The sequence below is a fragment of the Ictalurus punctatus genome, chromosome 24 (assembly GCF_001660625.3).
Source record: "Ictalurus punctatus breed USDA103 chromosome 24, Coco_2.0, whole genome shotgun sequence".
Classification (NCBI taxonomy): domain Eukaryota; kingdom Metazoa; phylum Chordata; class Actinopteri; order Siluriformes; family Ictaluridae; genus Ictalurus; species Ictalurus punctatus.
Genome location: NC_030439.2, coordinates 20,149,974 through 20,172,761, shown reverse-complemented (window position 1 = coordinate 20,172,761; position 22,788 = coordinate 20,149,974). Strand labels below are relative to the sequence as shown.

Here is a 22,788-nt window from a genome sequence, read left to right as displayed (position 1 = left end):
CACTCTCTCCCTCTCTCTTTCTCCCTCTCTCTCTCTCTCTCTCTCTCTCTCTCTCTCTCTCTCTCTCTCTCTCTCTCTCTCCCCCTCTCTGTCTGAAAGTGTTTCCTGTGTGTTGCACGCTCTAATGTGAGTATTGCAGCAGCTTGAGAAGAGGAGACTCGAACAGACGGGAAAACACGGCTTCTCAGTTCCTTTCATGCTCCGCCCTCTTACATCCATAACGCTGATAAACGGCTGTGTGTATTCCAGATGACGTGACATCCAGCCCCACCACCATCACCACCATCATCTCCCCCACCATCATCACCACCATCATCATCACCACCATCACCACCACCACCACCATCATCTCCCCCACCATCACCATCACCACCACCACCACCACCATCATCTCCCCCACCATCATCACCACCATCATCTCCCCCACCATCACCACCATCATCTCCCCCACCATCACCATCACCACCACCACCACCATCATCTCCCCCACCATCATCACCACCATCATCTCCCCCACCATCATCACCACCATCACCACCATCATCTCCCCCACCATCACCATCACCACCACCACCACCATCATCTCCCCCACCATCATCACCACCATCATCTCCCCCACCATCATCACCACCATCACCACCATCATCTCCCCCACCATCATCACCACCATCACCACCATCATCTCCCCCACCATCACCATCACCACCACCATCATCTCCCCCACCATCACCATCACCACCACCACCATCATCACCACCATCATCTCCCCCACCATCACCACCACCATCATCTCGAAAGATTTTGGCTAATTGTTATTCATATAGCCGTATATCATGAGCGGCTGGTGTAAACATGCTAGCAGGGCTAAGAACTCCCTGTGCTTCAAAGATAAAAAGACGTCCACGTGAGATTATTTACTCTTAAGACGTGTCGGATTTTCGTTGACGCGAGCGTAGAAAAAAAAACAAAACAAAACACTCACACATTTGTATGAAGACGCGAGCAGCGAGGCCGGGGCCCCGTTATTATTCGTTTTTCTCTGCACAGCGTCTTTGTGAGCGTTTATAAATAAAATGCTATTATATTATTCTAAAAGTAGATGGATTAAACACGCATCGTCTCATCAGAGCGCACGTTACGCGAAAGGACGGGTGACGGAACTCGGGAGCGAACGCGTCTCACTGATATTAAACGTAGATATGAATTGCAAACAGTGCATGAGGTCATTCACTTTCCCAGAATCCAGTTGGAGGCGGTCACAGCGACGCCGCGTCATCACCCCACCGCGTCGTGGATTATTCTCCTGTAGGGGCGCGACACGCTGTGGTTCACTCCTCAGTAACGCCGACTCGGCTCCGTTTCACTTCCTCACTTCCTGTCCGTCGCGCTCAGACGCAGAGGAGCTCCATCACCATCATCGCCGTCTTCAGCAGCTCGTGTCTGTTCCGTTGCTCCGGACAACAAATCTGTCATTGTTGCGCCAGATGTCAGTCCGGTGACCTTTGACCCCGCTGCCCTGAGGGTATATTATTTATGCGGTGTGTGTGTGTGTGTGGGAGCGCTGCATGGACATGTGCAGGATGTTTTATAGATTGTGCACGTCGCTAATCTCCGTACTTTTTCATCGTCGGTGCTGATTAAGCGCGGGAAATCATCTCACAGCGTGCTCACGTTTCTGCACCACAGGCCAGCAGGAGACCTTTACCCAGAAATTTGTTTTGTTCTTGTTGTTGTTGTTGTTGTTGTTTTTGCTTTGCAATGTCAAATTTCTCACTTATTGATCTGTTGACTTTGGCAGGTAGATACACAAAGACACACGGCGCCTGGGGGAAATACAAACTACAATACAAAACAAATTGTTTTGACTGTTGCCTCTTGTGTTAAAGATCCTTGTTGTGTGTGTGTGTGTGTGTGTGTGTGTGTGTGTGTGTGTGTGCTGTCAAGCTTGGTGCAGCTCTAAAAGTAAATGTCTGTCATTAAAGTAAAGGTCAGGTCCAAGCCGTAAACTTTACCTGCTGTTTAGTTTCCATACGCTCGGGTTTTGGGTGGTTATTTTAGCCACGCCCACTTTTGTCTGTTTTTAGATTTGACGATCCTTCACTGTTCCCAGCGCGATGTTGATTATTTTCCTATAACAGCACGTCCCGGAGTGTTTTATTCCCCTTACACCACAGCAATTTGCCAACGATTGTGTTTTTTTAAAGTTATTAAATAGCGATACTTTTTTTTTTTTATCCATTTATAGTTGCATTTAGTTAGTTATGTGTTCTCAGCTTTACCTCTGAAACTGGAGACTCCTTCCATCCATGTTTAAATAAATGACTCCTTACAGAAATCTTATCAACGATTACGTTAGGTTTTTTTTTTGTTTTTTTTAAATCCGTTCATGTGTGAACGAGCCGTTGCTATAGAAACGATAGCGTTTTAGAACGAGCGCTTTAATATAAACCTGCGCTAATAGAGAATTAATCAGCACCTCCTGACCAATCAGAATGCAGAACTGGACAGCGCTGAGGTGTATCCAGGTTCTGCTCCGAGTGTGACGTCGCGTGTCACCTTCTGCGGATGGGTTTAGTCTATTTTTTGCCGTTTTATCCGAAACCTGACCGTCCTGACCTCCACGCGTCTCTGTTCTCGTCCTCAGTAACGAAAAACCGCAGGCGAACGAAAAAGACGACGGCGCGAACTCATAAGGAGGTCGGGGGAACAGCAGAGGCTTCGGAGATGTGCGTGTTGTTAGAGAGCAGACACACGAGGGATAGATGTTTTTTCATCTTCCATCTGGTTTGTGTGTAAATTCGGACGTCCTCGTACACTCCGGACTGATTTACAGCCTCGGAGTCGAGTGTGGAGACGTGAGAACATCAGTTCTGTTGTTACTCAGCGCTTATTCTTCAACAGGAGCCTTATTAACGTCCGCAGAGGTGTCGCAGTTATTCACACTGATCATGATTTAAACTATTATAAAAGTCTCTTCACGTCTGTGACTAGATTTGCAGCACACATTTCGAGTTTAGCGATGACTAAGACTCTTCGTTTTTACCCACCACTCAAAATCACAGACTTCATCGTCATTAGTGTGAAATGACTCAACTGATTCGCTGAATGTGAAAAGAGAGTTTCTCGTTCGTAACAGAAAGATTCACTGACTCAGTTGATTCGCTGAAGGACAATGGGAGTAAATCTCAGTCATAACCGAAAGATGCTCTGACTCAGCTGATTCACTGAACTAGATCGAAGCGATTCTCGGTCATAACTGAAGGATTCAGACTCAGCTGATTCATTGAACAAGATTAAAGTGATTCTCAGTCATAACCGAAAGATGCTCTGACTCAGCTGATTCACTGAACTAGATCGAAGCGATTCTCGGTCATAACTGAAGGATTCAGACTCAGCTGATTCATTGAACAAGATTAAAGTGATTCTCAGTCATATCTGAAAGATTCGCTGACTCAGGTGATTCACTGACCGAGATAGAAGCGATTCTCAATCATAACGGAAGGATTCACTGACTCGACTGATTCACTGAACGAGATAGAAGCAATTCTCAGTCATATCTGAAAGATTCACTGACTCAACTGATTCACTGAATGAGATAGAAGCGATTCTCAGTCATAACTGAAAGATTCACTGAATCAGCTGATTTTTTGAATGAAAGAGGAGTGAATATCATTTCACTCGTTTCAAAACTGAAAGAGTCGCTTTATCAACTGATTCACTAAATGAGAAAGAAGTGAATCTGAGTCATAATGGAAAGATTCACTGACTCAGCTGATTCACTGAATGAGAGAGTTGAATCTTGGGCATAACTGAAAGATTCACTGAATCAGCTGAATTGTTGAATGAAAGAGAAGTGAATATTGTTCAAAACTAAGAGTCACTGAATCAATTGATTCACTTAATGAGAGAGATTCTCTGAAAAGCTTAATATTTCGATGTGATGAATATTAGTGAGTGTGTATTGTTAGACTTTCTCATACACACTCTCTCACACAAGCACAGTGAGCGTTAGCGTTAGCATTAGCTTCACACATCTCACTTTCTTATGCTGCCTGTACAATCATTTTTTTTAAAAAGCGTTTTTAGTCACTCCAGTGATTGGATGCTGGAAATGAACTACTATTAAGTTAATATCAGTTTTTAAAATATACTTTTTTAAAATATATTTGCATCTTGTATTTTGGTGCATTTATTCAGATCATTTAGCCAAAAGGTTTGTAAAATGTGTAATTTAATAGAGGAACATGAGACCTCAAATATTCAAATGTGGACCCTCCCCCCTCCACTTCTATTTAAATATGCAAATGTTATGGAAATTCAAACCGTTCTCAAACAGTCCCATACGCCCTGACCGTTGAAGTGCGCGTGATCTGCAGCGTAGGGAAGACAGACGGAGTGACAACGCGATGTTTAGGTGAAAGAGGGAGAGAAAAGGCGAGGCTGAGAGAGAGGAAGATGGCGGAGGATTCCCTCAGGATCCTCAGGAATCCCGGACTGCGATGGATTATTAATGAGAGACTGAGAGAGGATTCTGAGAGGATTCGAACCGTTCTGAGATTAATGTGTGGGGAATAAAACTCAGTGTCACGCTGCTAGAGTGAAATAATCAACAGCGGCATGGTGTGATGAAGCGGAGTTGTTGTTATCACACAGACGTTGTGATATAACAGCACATCCTGAAGTGTTTTATTCCTCTTATACCACGGCAATTTGGTCAGCACCTTCTGGCCAATCAGAATCCAGAATTCTGTGGGATAAATCTGAATGAGAGTTGTTTTAGTAGAAAAGTCAGAGCGTTTAAGGATTGTTAATCGCTTAAAATAGTCACAGTTATCGTTTGCAGCTCGAAGATAGGGGAGCTGTGTGAGTGTGTGTGTGATGTAGTGAGTGAGTGTTTGTGATCTAATTCCTGCAGCAGGGATCTGTGCTTGTCCCAGGCCTTGTCTGTGTCTCATTAATCCCATCAGCGAGACGCGGGTCGAGAGTAATTCCCTCCTCGGCGTGCAGGACGTGAGCCGCGAGCTCGCCTCTGTTCCCGAGGTCACGTGACGGAGCTCAATAAAGGCTGCTGACATCACTGCCTCGCTCAGGTCAAGTTTCCCCTTCTCAAATCCTCCAACACCTGACGTACGGCTCCGCATCAGAGAGCAGGGATAGCCAAGGAGCTGCGGTGAACATTTCATTCATGTTTTTGTTTCTTTTCTTCCTTTCCAAAGGCTGGAGTACTGGAGTTAAGTCATGTAGAGCAGGCGGGAAACTGTGCCGTACGTTATTCCGCATGACTCCAGAGATCCTGAATGGTTTTAGGACTGAGTCATTTGTTCATCTCATCAAAATGGGTCTGAGTTTTCCTACAAAACAGGAAAAATAGAAAATTCCTTCTCGGTCATATCTGAAAGATTCACTGAATCAGCTGATTCACTGAACGAGATAGGAGCGATTCTCAGTCATAATTGAAAGATTCACGGAATCAGCTGATTTGTTGGATGAAAGAGGAATTAATATCATTTCACTCGTTTCAAAACTGAAAGAGTCACTTTATCAACTAATTCACTAAATGAGAAAGAAGTGAATCTTGGTCATAAGGGAAAGATTCACTGACTCAGCTGATACACTGAATGAGATAGGAGTGATTCTCGCTCATATATGAAAGATTCACTGACTCAACTGATTCACTGAACGAGATAGGAGCGATTCTCAGTCATAACTGAAAGATTCACTGAATCAGCTGACACATTGAATGAAAGAGGAGAGAATATCATTTCACTTGTTTCAAGACTGAAATATTCACTGACTCAGCTGATTACAAGATTAAAGTGATTCTCAGTCATATCTGAAAGATTCACTGACTCAACTGATTCACTGATCGAGATAGAAGCGATTCTCAGCCATAACCGAAGGATTCACTGACTCAACTGATTCACTGAACGAGATAGAAGCGATTCTCGGTCATAACTGAAAGGTTCACTGACTCAGCTGATTCACTGAACAAGACAGGAGCGATTCTTGGTCATAACTGAAAGATTCACTGAATCAGTTGACATACTGAATGAAAGAGGAGAGAATATCATTTCACTCATTTCAAAACTGAAAGATTCACTGACTCAGCTGATTCACTGAATGAAAAAGACATGAATCTTGGTCATAATGGAAAGATTCACTGATTCAGCTGATTCACTGAATGAGAAAGAGTTGAAATTTATATTGTAGCACCAGACAGTAGTCTACAGCTCTGTCCCAAACTGTATACTCCTGTCCTACATAGGATGCAGTAAATTCTGTGCCACATGTTTGGAGCTACAGTTTAGTCTGTTTAGTGTGCTTTTTCACGTCTGAATCGGAGTGAAAATGATTCTTTCGGTTCGTTTTCTGATTGGTTTTGGTCCATTTTCACACGGAATGCAATTAAACAAGCAACAAAGTAAGGAAATAAAACCCCAGTTGTGCCTGACGGATACGTGTAGTGCTGAGAAATCATGAGAACGTGGAGCTGACGCTGAATAAATAAATAATTATATATACACAGTATCTCACAAAAGTAAGTACACCCCTCACATTTTTGTAAATAGTTGATGATATCTTTTCATGTGACAGCACTGAAGAAATGACACTGTGCTACAATGTAAAGTAGTGAGTGTACAGCTTGTGTAACAGTGTACATTTGGTGTCCCCTCAAAATAACTCAACACACAGCCGTTAATGTCTAAACCGCTGGCAACAAAAGTGAGTACACCCCTAAGTGAAAATGTCCAAATTGGGCCCAAAGTGTCAATATTTTGTGTGGACACCATTATTTTCCAGCACTGCCTTAACCCTCTTGGGCATGGAGTTCACCAGAGCTTCACAGGTTCCACTGGAGTCCTCTTCCACTCCTCCATGACGACATCACGGAGCTGGTGGATGTTAGAGAGCTTGTGCTCCTCCACCTTCCGTTTGAGGATGCCCCACAGATGCTCAATAGGGTCTAGGTCTGGAGACATGCTTGGCCAGTCCATCACCTTTATCATTATGCAGTGTTCCAGCATAATAACGGCCCCAAACACACCTCCAAGACGACCACTGCCTTGCTAAAGAAGCTGAGCGTGAAGGTGATGGACTAAACCCCATTGAGCATCTGTCGTTTTGGAAAATGTCAAGCTCCTCCGAATATTGTTTGAGTTTGCTCGATTTTGCGTTCATTTCTGCGATCGCTAAATCCTGAAGGGACTGACTTTTTAGTATCTGAATTTTTAGCCAGAGCTTTGCTGCAGTTTATTACGGGTTCACAATATGTCAAAAAAGCCTGTAATTACAAGATGACGGCTCGTTTGTGTTTTTGCTTTCCTGGGCAGTGAAGAAAAGGGGGCAGGGCTATAACATGACCGACAGGAGCCCCTTTCCTTCAATCATTACATCTGAGACTATTCTTTTGCACTGGCTCAGGTTAAACAGCGAATACAGTTCACCTGGCGGTATCGATTAATGAATAATTTACCCACGAGGGGCGTGAAAGACATGTTTACTTCTGGAGACGGTTACTTTCGCTTTGAGCTGGCTTTATCTAGGTGAAATTTGACCTCTGTGAATTCATGAGCCTCGGCTTCGTGAGCGAACAGAAAACTGTGTAGGGCGGGACTGCGAGCGCTCGAAGACGTACGCTGGTGGCTTTTGTGGTAATATTCTGCTTTTTGTTCTCTCTCTCTCTCTCTCTCTCTCTCTCTCTGCCTGCTAGGATTTTCTTGCTAGCAAAGCAAAGTTGGCATCCCTGCAATAAAAATATCGACCGGGATGATGACATCAGCTTTGCAGGTCTTTAATATTTATACCTTGGCCTGGAACAGAACAGAGTCGCTAATGCACCATTAAACCTGCAACCGAGCCAGACCCGGGGGTTACACCGCGCTCGCTGTAGTAACTGCTCGCTGGTGTTTTCCTCTTGAGTATTACCGAAGGAAAGAGCGTGTTAGCGTGAGTGCTAGCGTGGTCCGAGATGTTTACAGATCTGTGATATGAGGGAGGTTATGAGAGGGAGAGAGTTAATACAGTCGTAGACGTTTCTAAAGGGAGGAGAGCAGAACGTGACCGTTTGAAGGAGATAGAGGATGATGGATGGAGGCAGGGAGGCAGGGCGGGGAGAATATATTTTCGTGGTGTTTATCGAGACTGAGCCGTATCTCGGTGTGGATCTAAACTGAGGCGGCTGTGTGGAGGAAGCGGCGACGGTGACGGCGCCAGTAAGCAAAAAACCTGCAGAAGAACGCGAAACACAAAACCATTCACAAACCACCACCCCACCCCCCTTCCTCCTCCTCCTCCTCCTCATACCATCGAGCTGGACCTTCTCCGGGCCGGGTGAAGGTTGTTCTGTTTGCGTTTCGTTGGCGCTGGATGCCTGGAGAGAAGCAGATCGCAGCACACGAGCAGACGGATTTGATCATGAAAACAATCCCGGCGAGTAAAACGCCGCCTCGCCGCTTCTTCGGGGATCCGATCCCGTCTCATTTTATCCGGCGTGTTCCCGGATACAGCCGATGAACGAAGAGCTCGTCCGAATCAGGGGTGCCAGAACTTCTAGCCGGGTCACTTTCGGGCAAAAATCTTCAACGTGAGATCTTTAACATGGCTCCTTAAGTTTTCGGCCCGTAATTCACCCAGGATTAACGCTAAAGTTCCTGACCTCGCTCGTTTTCGCCGTCGTTAGCCGTATGCAGACGACCAGGTGTATGACATCACGACACTCTGTACCTGGCACTGTACGGGAACGCTTTCAGAGTTTCACGCTTTTAAAACACCGTCGGGGGGAAAAGAAAACGCGAGCGAGTGTTACCGGATGAGTGTGAAAATCCCGAGTGATGAGAGAGAGAGAGAAAAGGCTGTAATACCCACAATGCACAGCGGTTTTACACCCGTGTTCATCTTTATATCAACAGACTTCAATCAATCTTTTCCACCTCAGCCAAGTGTAAACACTTTGCATGTGATGGTTAAGCTCCGCCTTAAAACTTCAAAAGATCAAATACCGACGCCTGCGCTTTAAAAAAAACGGGTCAGCGGTTTTCCAGCCTGCCTGGAAATTGAGTAATAAACGTTAACGGAACACGTTTAAGCACGTGATCAGAAAACCAACGTGTTTATTTCCGTTCAAGCTGTATTTGTTTGTTTACAACAACAACAACAACGGGAAAAAAACCACGGTTCTGGTCCGTAGTTTCGATTCTGTGTTTCACGGACGATCCGTGTGACCGATTAGCGACGACGGCTACTTTTAGCCCCGCCCCCTACGGACCAGTAAGAACTGCCCCGTTGGTGCTTACGTTGAACAGGTGCCCGTTGAAGCATGTTTGTTATTGGAACCATGAGAGCAAAAACCATTTTTCTCTCACAGCTGTGTTTGATATTTCCGTGATTCGTACCTCCTGGTGTTTGCATCAGTGTGGGGGAGGGGGTGGAGGAAGGGCGAGGGGAGTCGTGCCTCGATCACAGCTTTTTCCGCCGAGCGAACTCTCCTCGCACTTCTCCCTGTCCCTTTGGAAAGCGAACGCACGGCTAGCCGACGTGCTAATATCCGCCTGGTCGAGGAAGCCCTCGGTGTCGACGGCAGACGAGTCACTACAGCGCCGGGCTTCGGCCGTCGTTTAGAACGTTAACCCCGCGACTCCTTGAAAAAGTTCCTCTTATTGTGCGGCGTGATCTGGAACAAACACGCATTGTGTTAGTCATGTGTGTGGATATAGTTCTGGCTCATAATGTATGTGATGTAATGTGGTGTAATGTTGCAGTTTACTCTGTACACTCCGCTCCATTGTTCTCTGTGTGTGTGTGTGTGTGTGTGTGTGTGTGTGTGTGTGTGCGCACAATGAAGGAAAGACAAAACCCCAAACCCTCACCACGGCTTGATAAATCGTTATGTCGTTACAGTGTAACGGCTTCCTGGAATCTGTTTTAAAATAAACCCCCCACCGTCCTCTCTCCCCCCCCCCCCCCCACCCGTCCCACCATTTCCCCGCGTCCCCCCCCCCCCTCCACTCGTTCCTCGTCCTCTCATCTGTCTCTGTCTCCTGCAGTCTCTCAGGGAGGCGGCTGTACCGGTTTAACAGCAACAACTGGCGCTACTGCTAACGCGGGTTCCGCCTCCAAGAACAGAGTAGCGCCCGGGGGGGGAGAGAGAGAGAGAGAGAGAGAGAGAGAGAGAGAGAGAGAGAGAGAGAGGGAACGACAGCAGAGGACGAAAGGAAGGAAAGAGGAGCGACTGTGGTGTGAGATAATGCGAGAGTGAAGTCTGTCCTTGTTATTAGGGAGGAGAAACTCGTCTGGATTATTCGGTTATAGTGGAACGTGGTTTTTGACAAAGGTGTAATCGTCGATGCGTGGAGATTCCTTTTATCTGTAAGGAGACGGTTATGTAGCGTTTATGGAAGGAGTCTCCAGCGCCAGCGCTTTGTAACGGTCAGAGGTAAAGCTGTAAAGGTAACATGAACATTTATTTGTCTTATTCACTTGGAGTGAGGGGGAAATGAGAGAGGCTGGCGAGCGTAAAACATCACGTCCAGCGTTCCCGGGACGTGCTCCGGATCCACCGTGACCCCGAGCAGGATAAAGCTCGTCCTGAAGATGATTTATCCGTAACCATTGCGAAAAAGTTGGGACGGTATGGAAAACGCAAAGAGAAACACACCGTCGGTCGGAAACTCGATTCACGCCGTGCTATACTGAACACACGTTATTATCGACACGTTTTTTGATGTTTTCGTTCGTGGATTTTTCTTTGTTTTTGAAAATATACACTCATCTCAAACCTGGTGGCCGCAACACACTCCCAAAAATGTCGGGACAGTGGACTGTTTAGCGCTGTGTAACGTCAGCTTTTCTTTTAATAACACTTATTAAGCGTTTGGGCGCTGAGTGAAGACACCTGTTGGTGAAGTGTAGAAAGTGGAATTTTCCCCTGTTCATCCGTTATGCGTTTCTGCAGCTGAGCGGCTGTACGAGGACTTCGTCGCCTTATTGTGCGCTTCATGTTGCGCAACACGTTCTCGATGGGAGACGGGTCAGGACTGCAGCAGGCCATGCTCGCACACGCACGCTCTGCTCACGCAACCATGCGCTTGTAGTCCGGGCAGAATGTGGGGTGGTGTTGTCCTGCTCTGGATGGAAGCGTATGTCACTCCAAAATCTGTACATATCTTTCTGCATTAATGCTGCTCTCACAGAAGTTACCCATACCATGGGCACTGACATGCCCCCATACCATGGGCACTGACACGCCCCCATACCATGGGCACTGACACCCCCATACCATGGGCACTGACACCCCCATACCTTGGGCACTGACACGCCCCCATACCATGGGCACTGACACCCCCATACCATGGGCACTGACACACCCCATACCATGGGCACTGACACACCCCCATACCATGGGCACTGACACGCCCCCATACCATGGGCACTGACACGCCCCCATACCATGGGCACTGACACGCCCCCATACCATGGGCACTGACACGCCCCCATACCATGGGCACTGTCACACCCCCATACCATGGGCACTGACACACCCCATACCATGGGCACTGACACGCCCCCATACCATGGGCACTGACACGCCCCCATACCATGGGCACTGACACGCCCCCATACCATGGGCACTGACACGCCCCCATACCATGGGCACTGACACGCCCCCATACCTTGGGCACTGACACCCCCATACCATGGGCACTGACACCCCCATACCATGGGCACTGACACGCCCCCATACCTTGGGCACTGACACACCCCCATACCATGGGCACTGACACGCTACATACCATGGGCACTGACACGCCCCCATACCATGGGCACTGACACGCCCCCATACCATGGGCACTGACACGCGCCATACCATGGGCACTGACACGCCCCCATACCATGGGCACTGACACGCGCCATACCATGACAGACGCTTAGGTAAAACATCAAATACCTTGTCTTTCTACGTTTTTTATTTAAATACAAGTCGAAGTACATGTACACGTCACTCCTCGTTGTTTTTCTTGAGCATTTTCCATCCTGTCCCAACTTTTTCGGCCTTGGGGTTGTGTAATAGAATTGTTCTGTGTAATTTCGAAATGTAAATTCTAAAATGGTGGTCCATTTACGGTTTTCCTACGGAAAAACCAATGGGGGATGCAAACTTTTGCACCCGACCGTATGCCTGATGGATGCGTACATGGCAAATTCAGTGCAGATTTTCCCTCCCCCTTCCTGCTGCACAGATCTGTGTTTGCACTGATCACAGCGTTGTTTTAGAAAAAAGAAAAAGAAAAACAAGCACGTTTCAGATAGTGAGTCAGGGGCTCGGCTGTAAACAGCCGCTTCCAGTCGCTCACGCACACACTGTTCTCATAAAGCTGGATGTGGTACATTTCCTCTGCATGAGTGTGTGTGTGTGTGTGTGTGCACGCTTTAAACAACATACCAGACCTGCAGCTACTTAGCCAGGCTTACCCAGCATTAGCCTTGAGGCTTGATAACATCTGGACCGGCTCAGATGCTCAGATCCGTCTTCCTCCCCTCCTGCAGGAAGACTGCCGCAGAGGGATGACGACTCACACTGCCTTCACTTGCTCCTCAGATGGTCCACGTGCGACGTCATAATCATGAAATCTTTCAGTTCAATTGTACAGCTAATATTAGCGAGCTAGTTCACGTGATCCGTTGCAGTGCGATATAGATTTCTTGTCTTAAAAATCATTTCTGAAGGTTCTGTAATTGAGTACAGTGTGTAAAGCCAACGGCCAATCACTGATCACCATTGCTCCTGACAACCAATCACTGATCACCATTTCTCCTGACAACCAATCAGTGATCACCATTTCTCCTGACAACCAATCACTGATCACCATTTCTCCTGACAACCAATCAGTGATCACCATTTCTCCTGACAACCAATCACTGATCACCATTTCTCCTGACAACCAATCAGTGATCACCATTGCTCCTGACAACCAATCACTGATCACCATTGCTCCTGACAACCAATCACTGATCACCATAGTTCCCTTTATGCGACTTTTACAAGTTTTAAGTTCCTGTTGAATTCTGGATTCTGATTGGTCAGAAGGTGTTGATTCATTTTCCAGAACAGCAGCTCTGACAGCAGCGCGGCTGCACGTCACATCGTTATTGTTTCTATAGTAACCGCTCATTCACAGGGAAAACTGTGTGTAGTGGAGATTTCTGTAAGGAGACATTCACTGCACATTTATGGAAGGAGTCTCCAGCGTCAGAGGTAAAGCTGTAACGTTATGTTTTCCGACATCTTCAGGACAGAGGAGTTTACGCTTTGAGGTTTTTGGGTTAAATGACGAGCTGCATTGTTGAAGAACCAACCTCATTCTCAGCATAAAATGTAACTAGAACCGGACAAGAAGTACGCCTTGTTCTTTAATAAATACGCCATTGTCATCGTGGGCAGATCGCCGTGGTGTAAGAGGTAACCAGTGTAATTGGTTTGCCGAGAGGAAAGACGGTGGAAAACGTTGCCAGGTGTAAGAGGAGGTTAGAGCGTTTGTGATTGCAGACATGTTCGCGCGAGTAAGTGTTGCGTGGCGTTTCTGATAGGGCTGGGCGATATGACAAAAATATCATATCACAATACTTGGACATTTCTACGATACACGATAAACTGAAAAGACGATAAAAAAAAAAAGACGTTAAACCACGAAGATTCGATTTTTCTAAAAATCCCGTCAAGTCAACGGCATCCATTCGCTACCATTATAATTCGCAAGTACTAAAAACCTAAAAAACACATCACCATACCAACGATATCTCGAAACGAAAAGTGTATCGCAAAATCATTCATCACGATATAGATGTGATCTCGATATATCGCCCGGCCCTGGATTCTGCCTCTTTTTTGCCAATAAAAGAGAAAGAAAAACGTTCATAAGTATCGATATGAGCCTTATTGTACGTTGGTGACGCCACTCGGGTACGAAGCTCCTCCTTTTTCTAAACACCATTTTTAATTTCTGCAAGAGCATAGGAATGTCTCCTCCCGTCTCTCCGCTGTCTCCGGCCCTCCTCCCGCCTCCTCCTCTCGCTTCTCTCCCGGTGGCTGAGGCCCGTCCTTGTTAGAGTACACAGCTCTCTACTGTTTCAGCACACGGCACTGCCTAAAAATAAGCCTCACCGCCCCGCCCCTTTCTGGCCTGGCATCTAACGCTCAGCATGCGAGGCAGGGTAAAGGATACTCAGGATGGGAGAGGAGAAAGCAGATGAGGTGGGAATCCAGGAAGAGAAAGAAGATGAAAAGCAAACAAGTCGTCCTATATGACCTCCGGCTCCCCTGACTCAGACCCGGAACGTTCTCCTGGTTTTTGATCTTTTAAACCGTTACTCCTGTTCCGCCCCTCAGCTGTCGGTATTAGAGATGTAGCTCTTGCGTGGTTCAGACGTATCTCACTAACGTCATTCTGTTGTGAAAGGCAAACACAATTATGCGAGTGTGACGAGGCGTTCCCCAGGATCAGTCTCCAGCGTTATTTACACGCTCCTCGTGGACCATATCATGCATCTTATCATAATCACTTGCTAGTGTTGCTAGCTTTTGCGACTTGATTTCAAAAAAGAGTTTAGTGACAAAGCTAGTGACTTTTCGAGCAGATGTTAGCGACAGTCCTGCACTCGCGGCTCTCCAGCTCACATCATAGCTGCTGTTTATATGAGTTGAGAGGATGGGTTTATTCAACTCGGCATTAGTGTGTAAAGCCGGCGGTCAGTCACTGAGCACCACTGTTCTCCAACATCCACTCACTGATCACCACTCTTCTCCAACATCCACTCACTGATCACCACTCTTCTCCAACATCCAGTCACTGATCACCACTCTTCCTCAACATCCAGTCACTGATCACCACTCTTCCTCAACATCCAGTCACTGATCACCACTCTTCTCCAACATCCAGTCACTGATCACTACTCTTCCTCAACATCCAGTCACTGATCACCACTCTTCTCCAACATCCAGTCACTGATCACTACTCTTCTCCAACATCCAGTCACTGATCACCACTCTTCTCCAACATCCAGTCACTGATCACCACTCTTCTCCAACATCCAGTCACTGATCACCACTCTTCTCCAACATCCACACACTGATCACCACTCTTCTCCAACATCCAGTCACTGATCACCACTCTTCTCCAACATCCACACACTGATCACCACTCTTCTCCAACATCCAGTCACTGATCACCACTCTTCTCCAACATCCAGTCACTGAGCACCACTCTTCTCCAACATCCACTCACTGATCACCACTCTTCTCCAACATCCACTCACTGATCACCACTCTTCCTCAACATCCAGTCACTGATCACCACTCTTCTCCAACATCCAGTCACTGATCACCACTCTTCTCCAACATCCAGTCACTGATCACCACTCTTCCTCAACATCCAGTCACTGATCACCACTCTTCTCCAACATCCACTCACTGATCACCACTCTTCCTCAACATCCAGTCACTGATCACCACTCTTCTCCAACATCCAGTCACTGATCACCACTCTTCTCCAACATCCAGTCACTGATCACCACTCTTCCTCAACATCCAGTCACTGATCACCACTCTTCTCCAACATCCACTCACTGATCACCACTCTTCCTCAACATCCACACACTGATCACCACTCTTCTCCAACATCCAGTCACTGATCACCACTCTTCTCCAACATCCAGTCACTGATCACTACTCTTCTCCAACATCCACACACTGATCACCACTCTTCTCCAACATCCAGTCACTGATCACCACTCTTCTCCAACATCCACACACTGAGCACCACTGTTCTCCAACATCCACTCACTGATCACCACTCTTCTCCAACATCCAGTCACTGATCACCACTCTTCTCCAACATCCAGTCACTGATCACCACTCTTCTCCAACATCCAGTCACTGATCACTACTCTTCTTCAACATCCACACACTGATCACCACTCTTCTCCAACATCCAGTCACTGATCACCACTCTTCTTCAACAGCCAATCACTGATCACCACTCTTCTCCAACATCCAGTCACTGATCACCACTCTTCTCCAACATCCACACACTGATCACCACTCTTCTCCAACATCCAGTCACTGATCACTACTCTTCCTCAACATCCAGTCACTGATCACCACTCTTCTCCAACATCCAGTCACTGATCACTACTCTTCTCCAACATCCAGTCACTGATCACCACTCTTCTCCAACATCCAGTCACTGATCACCACTCTTCTCCAACATCCAGTCACTGATCACCACTCTTCTCCAACATCCACACACTGATCACCACTCTTCTCCAACATCCAGTCACTGATCACCACTCTTCTCCAACATCCACACACTGATCACCACTCTTCTCCAACATCCAGTCACTGATCACCACTCTTCTCCAACATCCAGTCACTGAGCACCACTCTTCTCCAACATCCACTCACTGATCACCACTCTTCTCCAACATCCACTCACTGATCACCACTCTTCCTCAACATCCAGTCACTGATCACCACTCTTCTCCAACATCCAGTCACTGATCACCACTCTTCTCCAACATCCAGTCACTGATCACCACTCTTCCTCAACATCCAGTCACTGATCACCACTCTTCTCCAACATCCACTCACTGATCACCACTCTTCCTCAACATCCAGTCACTGATCACCACTCTTCTCCAACATCCAGTCACTGATCACCACTCTTCTCCAACATCCAGTCACTGATCACCACTCTTCCTCAACATCCAGTCACTGATCACCACTCTTCTCCAACATCCACTCACTGATCACCACTCTTCCTCAACATCCACACACTGATCACCACTCTTCTCCAACATCCACACACTGAGCACCACTGTTCTCCAACATCCACTCACTGATCACCACTCTTCTCCAACATCCAGTCACTGATCACCACTCTTCTCCAACATCCACACACTGATCACCACTCTTCTCCAACATCCAGTCACTGATCACTACTCTTCTTCAACATCCACACACTGATCACCACTCTTCTCCAACATCCAGTCACTGATCACCACTCTTCTTCAACAGCCAATCACTGATCACTACTCTTCTCCAACATCCAGTCACTGATCACCACTCTTCTTCAACATCCAGTCACTGATCACCACTCTTCTCCAACATCCAGTCACTGATCACCACTCTTCTCCAACATCCAGTCACTGATCACCACTCTTCTTCAACAGCCAATCACTGATCACCACTCTTCTCCAACATCCACACACTGATCACCACTCTTCTCCAACATCCAGTCACTGATCACCACTCTTCTCCAACATCCAGTCACTGATCACCACTCTTCTCCAACATCCAGTCACAGATCACCACTCTTCTCCAACATCCAGTCACTGATCACCACTCTTCTCCAACATCCACACACTGATCACCACTCTTCTCCAACATCCACACACTGATCACCACTCTTCTCCAACATCCAGTCACTGATCACCACTCTTCTCCAACATCCAGTCACTGATCACCACTCTTCTCCAACATCCAGTCACTGATCACCACTCTTCTCCAACATCCAGTCACTGATCACCATTATTCCCAATATCCAATCACCATAGTTCCTGACATCCATTCACTAATCACCACTGTTCTCCAACGGCCAATCTCTGATCATCATTGTTCATGTCAAAATTTATGTTGTGGAACTTCCTGAGAACAAGTCGGTTCTTGTTCATTCTTGCCCGTTCCCTCACCAGCCTCTCGTCTCTGTGTCTCTTGAAGTTAATAAGACATAGCGCGCAAACTCGTCTGTCCTAAAGACTTAAACACCGTTTCAGAAAACATAAACGTTAAATAGAAAACTCCGCCCTATCCGTGAGGACACGTTTTTAAATACATTTACTTTTAATCCGTGTTTTTTTCCCCCCCATGAGCTTACTATAAAAACGATATCGCGTTAGAAGCAGCACTTTAAACCTAAACCTAACCCTAAAGCTGTCAGACTTCATGAGCGCCGTGGTGTCGAGCGGCCCGACCCGACCCGACCCGACCCGTCCGGATTAAATCCTCCGCTCTCAATATTTCACCCCAGAATAAAAAAAACCAAACGGAGGTCTGCGATATTGTGACATTTGATACGGAACGGTTGATCTTTACACCTCATTTACAAGCAGTAGAATATGTCACCTCTCCTGACGTGTTTGCCAAGTCGCATCATGTGCAGAATGTTTGCTTTATGACTCAGATCCTCCTCGCGAAAGGTTATTTAAACACTCGTCGGGTATTAGATTTCGCTCCGTAGTCGCAGAAGTCACGAGATGCCGCCGCTCGATGCGGGGGGCCGTTCTGGTTCTTCTGCGGAATAATTCGCCAGGAAACGATCTGCTGAGAGAGCAAATATGACCGAGCGCTGAAGAGAGAGTAGGAGTGTAGCGCGGCTGTTTTTACTCAAATAAACCGATGCCTCAACATGTCCTCAGACCTTGTTAAAAAGTCACAGAGGGCCAACTGTCAAACACACACACACACACACACACACACAATCTCCGAACGTCCTGTTCTCAGAGCTCTTCATTATCCACTTCAGCAGCAGATCAGTTTCAGCCGTCACCCGCGAGCGTTTAGGACCGAAACCGTGCGACTCGGGCCCTGAGCGATCACGTCAGATTACGGGTTTCGCGTTACGTCTTTTGGGTTATTACGGCTCTTATGTTCTTTGTTTTGACCCATGCGGTCGGACAACAATAACACAATTGTTAACAATAATTCTAACAATACGATTTCCAACACGCCACGACGAGACTTTTCTTTTCCTTTTTAATTCTTTTTTTTTTTATTTATATATATATACTGAACAATGTTCTTTATGAGCAGTTCATTCTGGGACTCCGAGCACATCTGCACACAGATGTGTCCTAGGGCTGTAACCGAATACGGAGACATTCTTCCGAACGGACCGATACAGATACGGACACGAACAGGAGGAGCGCCGGTTATGTCGTTTTTTTTTTAAAAAACTTTTTTATATATTTTTTTGAAAGAAAAACATGCCAGAAATCAGAACTCACACGCCGTTCTGAGCGTCTAATTAATAACTATAACCGAAACATATATATATATTCTGTATGTTTTACATGTTGTTTGTCCTATTGAGAAGTCAAAACAATACGAATTAAATAAAGAAATAATAATAATAAGATCTGTTTTACTGTTAAAATACCGAAATAAGATCTCGTTCCACGTGAGCACATGAATCCTGTTCAGTTCGTAATAATAATAATAATAATAATAATAAAAACATCTGGGCACAACGTTATCCTAATAACAGTTAGCATGGGGAAAAGACAACCTCGAGCTACGTTGTTTTCCAGTCTTGCTATCATCTTCTAAATACAGCTCAGCCCTTTCACAGCAGGGGCCTGCAAATGACCTTTAACCTCCCCGCCACACTTTACTGCTGGCGAAGTGTAGCCCCGTATTGTCTCGCTGAGCCGGCCGTGAAATCGCCATTTTCCAGCCGGTGGTGCGGCGCTGCGTAATTGATATAATGAGGGGATGTGAGGAAGCGGGACTGGAGGGGGGAGGGACATTTCATTCTGAAACAGACCGTCACTGTCAGCGTCTCTGTTCCACACAGCGTTACCGTATTCATCCTGTTCTCCCAGCTCGTTTCTGACACGGCCCAGCTCCAAGCCTCGTCGAAGAGTGCCTGTTTTCTTTTATGATATGAAGCCTGGATAAAGAGGACTATTGCGCGAGCAGATCAGGAATAAACCTCATGCTGTTTAGTTAACCACGGGCCTCGTTTATCACCCGGTTATCACAGTACTGCGAGCGGGTGTTGAGAAATGTTCTCGCAGGCCGGAACCGAGCCGAAACCGTCGCTCGGTTTACAAACGTTTCACTGATTTCTTTTGCGTTCGGTCGGATCGTCGTAAACGCCGTCAGTTACGTGTTCAGGGCACGTTTAGGTTTGGACACGCCCACAAAACTGTCTAAAAAGCGACGCTGGCAGAGAGCTGAAAATGAGACCTGGACGAAAAGCCGGAGAGAGCGCCTCCTGAGTGCGGCGAGCTCGAAATCTTCCAATAATACAGTTCACACACCATCTCTCCGTTCTTTTATAGGGTGCCATTACTTTCCCCCCCCCCCTAATCGAACGACTGGTCTTATTTGGTTTTCATTGATGGATTTCTTTCGGTGTTGCGTGAGCTCGGGTCGAAAACGTACTGGTGTATCTTGGCTGGTCGACGTACTCGATGGAAGATCGTTTCTTAGGACAAAACAAGAAAGAACGTGCGAGTGCTGATGTGAATGTTGCGGTATCCCCCGCCCCTCCCCCACCCTGAATTATTCACGATTCTTCGTTCACGCCCGAAATCTGAATTGTTAAATTAATGACAGGTTTTGAAATACAGCACCGGGTGACAGTTGCCATATGGCACCAGAGCGGATAAAGCGAGTGTTGCTGCTCGTTCAGGCAGGCCCCTCCCCTCTGGGTGCCTTCTTTGTTAACAGTCATTAAAGCTCGCTTCCTGCCTCTCGTTCTCACGTTTCCTGTTGCTCGGATCATTTTCTACTCGATGGATCGAGGTAGGAATTAATACTCCGAAGCGACGGCGCGACTGTCGTGTAGACTCGGTAATGGCAGCCTTTCCTCAGAGGCATTAAAGGCACTTCCTCAGAGGCATTAAAGGCGAACACGACATTCCATCGACGCCTCACATCGAGGCGGCGTGATTATTCATAACGGATTGTGCTTGGTGAGAAATTAGGGATTGGCATGTTAGATGGATCGAGGTCGAACAGGAAGATAACGTTTGAAAATCAATAGGATGTTTTTGTTTTTTTTTTGCCAGCTGATGTTTTATCAGGTTCCTTGGATTGTAGGAAGATGCTGTAGATCCTCCTGACGTCTACACATAAAACACTAGAACAGTCTGGATTGAACGTGCTTCTGTGAGACATCGTAACCCAGCAGGGGTTTTTTTTTTTCTTTCTTTCTTTCTTTTTACGATAGACAGTTTATCCTGGAGTCCCTCAAGGCTCCATCCTCGGTCCGCTTCAGAATTCCGAACGAGGCGCATTATGCCGTTTCACGTTCCCTCGACACTCTTCGGCTGATCTGCGGTGTGCGGCGGTGACAGACCCTGACCCGGGGGCAGTTACGGGTCTTCTGGGGGAGCGGGATTTCTCCTGCCGTTCAGTCACGGGGTCTTAAACTCTGTAAGCCTTCGAACTTCAGCGCCGCAGCAGGACTCTCAGAGGAGAGGGAGAGAGAGCGAGAGAGAGTGAGAGCAGATCAGGCTGCTTTTAAAATAATGAGGAATGGTGTGTGTGTGTGTGTGTGTGTGTGTGTGTGTGTGTGTGTTTGATGGGTCGTTGAGCAATAAATCGGATGCTGTTGTTTTACATTATGAGATGATGACTGTAGTTTTGTGGACTGTAGAGTCTGAGAAGGAGGAAGTGAGAACATGTTTTTTTTTTCCTCTTTTTTTTCTTTCCCTTCTTTTGCAGTGTCTTCAGAGTGTCTTCAGAAACCTAGCTATCATTTTGCTGTGTGTCAGAGAGAGAGAGAGAGAGAGCGCGCGCGAGAGAGAGAGAGAGAGAGACAGACAGAGAGATGAAAGATGATGTTGACCTTTATGGAACAGGAAATGGTATTCATCTCTGATCCCTCTTTAGCTCAGTTTGTTCAGATCCGACAGGCGATATCTCGGTATCAGGACTCTGCTCTCCAATGGCGAACACATGATGAACTTTTTATACGTTTTATACATTACATACGTATCTGCTTGCTGTTTAACGTTACCAATACATACACGATGCCATGCAAGACGAGCTCGACGTTAAATAAATGTCGGTCGACACCTTCCGCCCGACCCGAGTCCAGACTTCAGCAGCGTGGCGTGGTATAATATAGCAATAACGCCAGTGAGATGCTTTCTCACCGGAATGAAACTAACTAAGGGGATGATGTTTCCAAAACACTACGGGAAGCCTTGTTGAGCTCGTCGCTGCTTTTGTTATGGTCCTGTAGCGTCCGACAGGTGACGTATACCGCCGTCGCATCCGAGCGTACGTGTCCCTCTCGTCTTGTAATCGAGATCGATCTGTCCCGGGGCCAGATGGCTTGCCTGAGAACACTGTTTTTCCTTTTAGGCTCCCTCCCATATCCTTAGCTCCGTCCCGCTTATTTATCTAGACGTGAGTGATCTCTCCCAGGGGAATAACGCGATCCCCGTCTTGCCCAGCGTCCCTGAGGAATTGGACTCATTCGTCTTTCGATGGCTCCTGGAGTACTCACGGTAGCCCGACACCTTGCCAGAACGGGTTTCTCCGCCACGCTCGGCTCCGTGTTTTTTATCCGCAGAAATTCATTCCATTCCGTCGATAGTTTTTTTTTGTTTTTTTTTTGTGCCTGGGATGACTTCTTTTTTTTCTTTTTAAACCTTTTGCCTCGGTGCCGGGAGAGAAGAAAGGCAGCGGCTCTTAATTCGAGCCACAAGGCTGGAGAAGAATAGGACGGCGGGGATGACGCGTCTGCTCGTTATCTGCCGTCTCTGAGTTCGACTCGAGAGCGCGGGGACACGTGTCTGCTTCTTTTGTCGAGCCGGACCCTGAATCAGCGCCGGAGACCGGGCCTATTCATGGCTGTCCACAAGGCAGCTATTGAGAGCTCTTGTCTTGCCGGCGCTCATTATCTGCATTGTTGCATGGCGTTACACTTCATTTTGGCCCGGACCGCTAGAAGGACATCACAAAAGCCTGCAGTGTCAGCGAGGCCATCCTGTCAGCGC

General features: G+C 46.9%; 1 protein-coding gene across 4 annotated transcripts in view; it reads left to right on the top strand.

The window, feature by feature from the left end:
- The window catches only part of tanc2a (tetratricopeptide repeat, ankyrin repeat and coiled-coil containing 2a), a 132,344-nt gene that overhangs the window by 6,000 nt on the left and 103,556 nt on the right, over positions 1 to 22,788 (top strand). The window contains exon 1 of one of the 4 annotated variants that reach the window (XM_017454421.3): positions 10,183 to 10,446. The exons of the other annotated variants lie outside the window; for them this stretch is intronic. The gene's annotated coding sequence lies outside the window, so the exon portion shown is untranslated. Of the gene's footprint in view, positions 1 to 10,182; positions 10,447 to 22,788 lie in introns of those variants that run through there. 4 annotated transcript variants of the gene reach the window in all.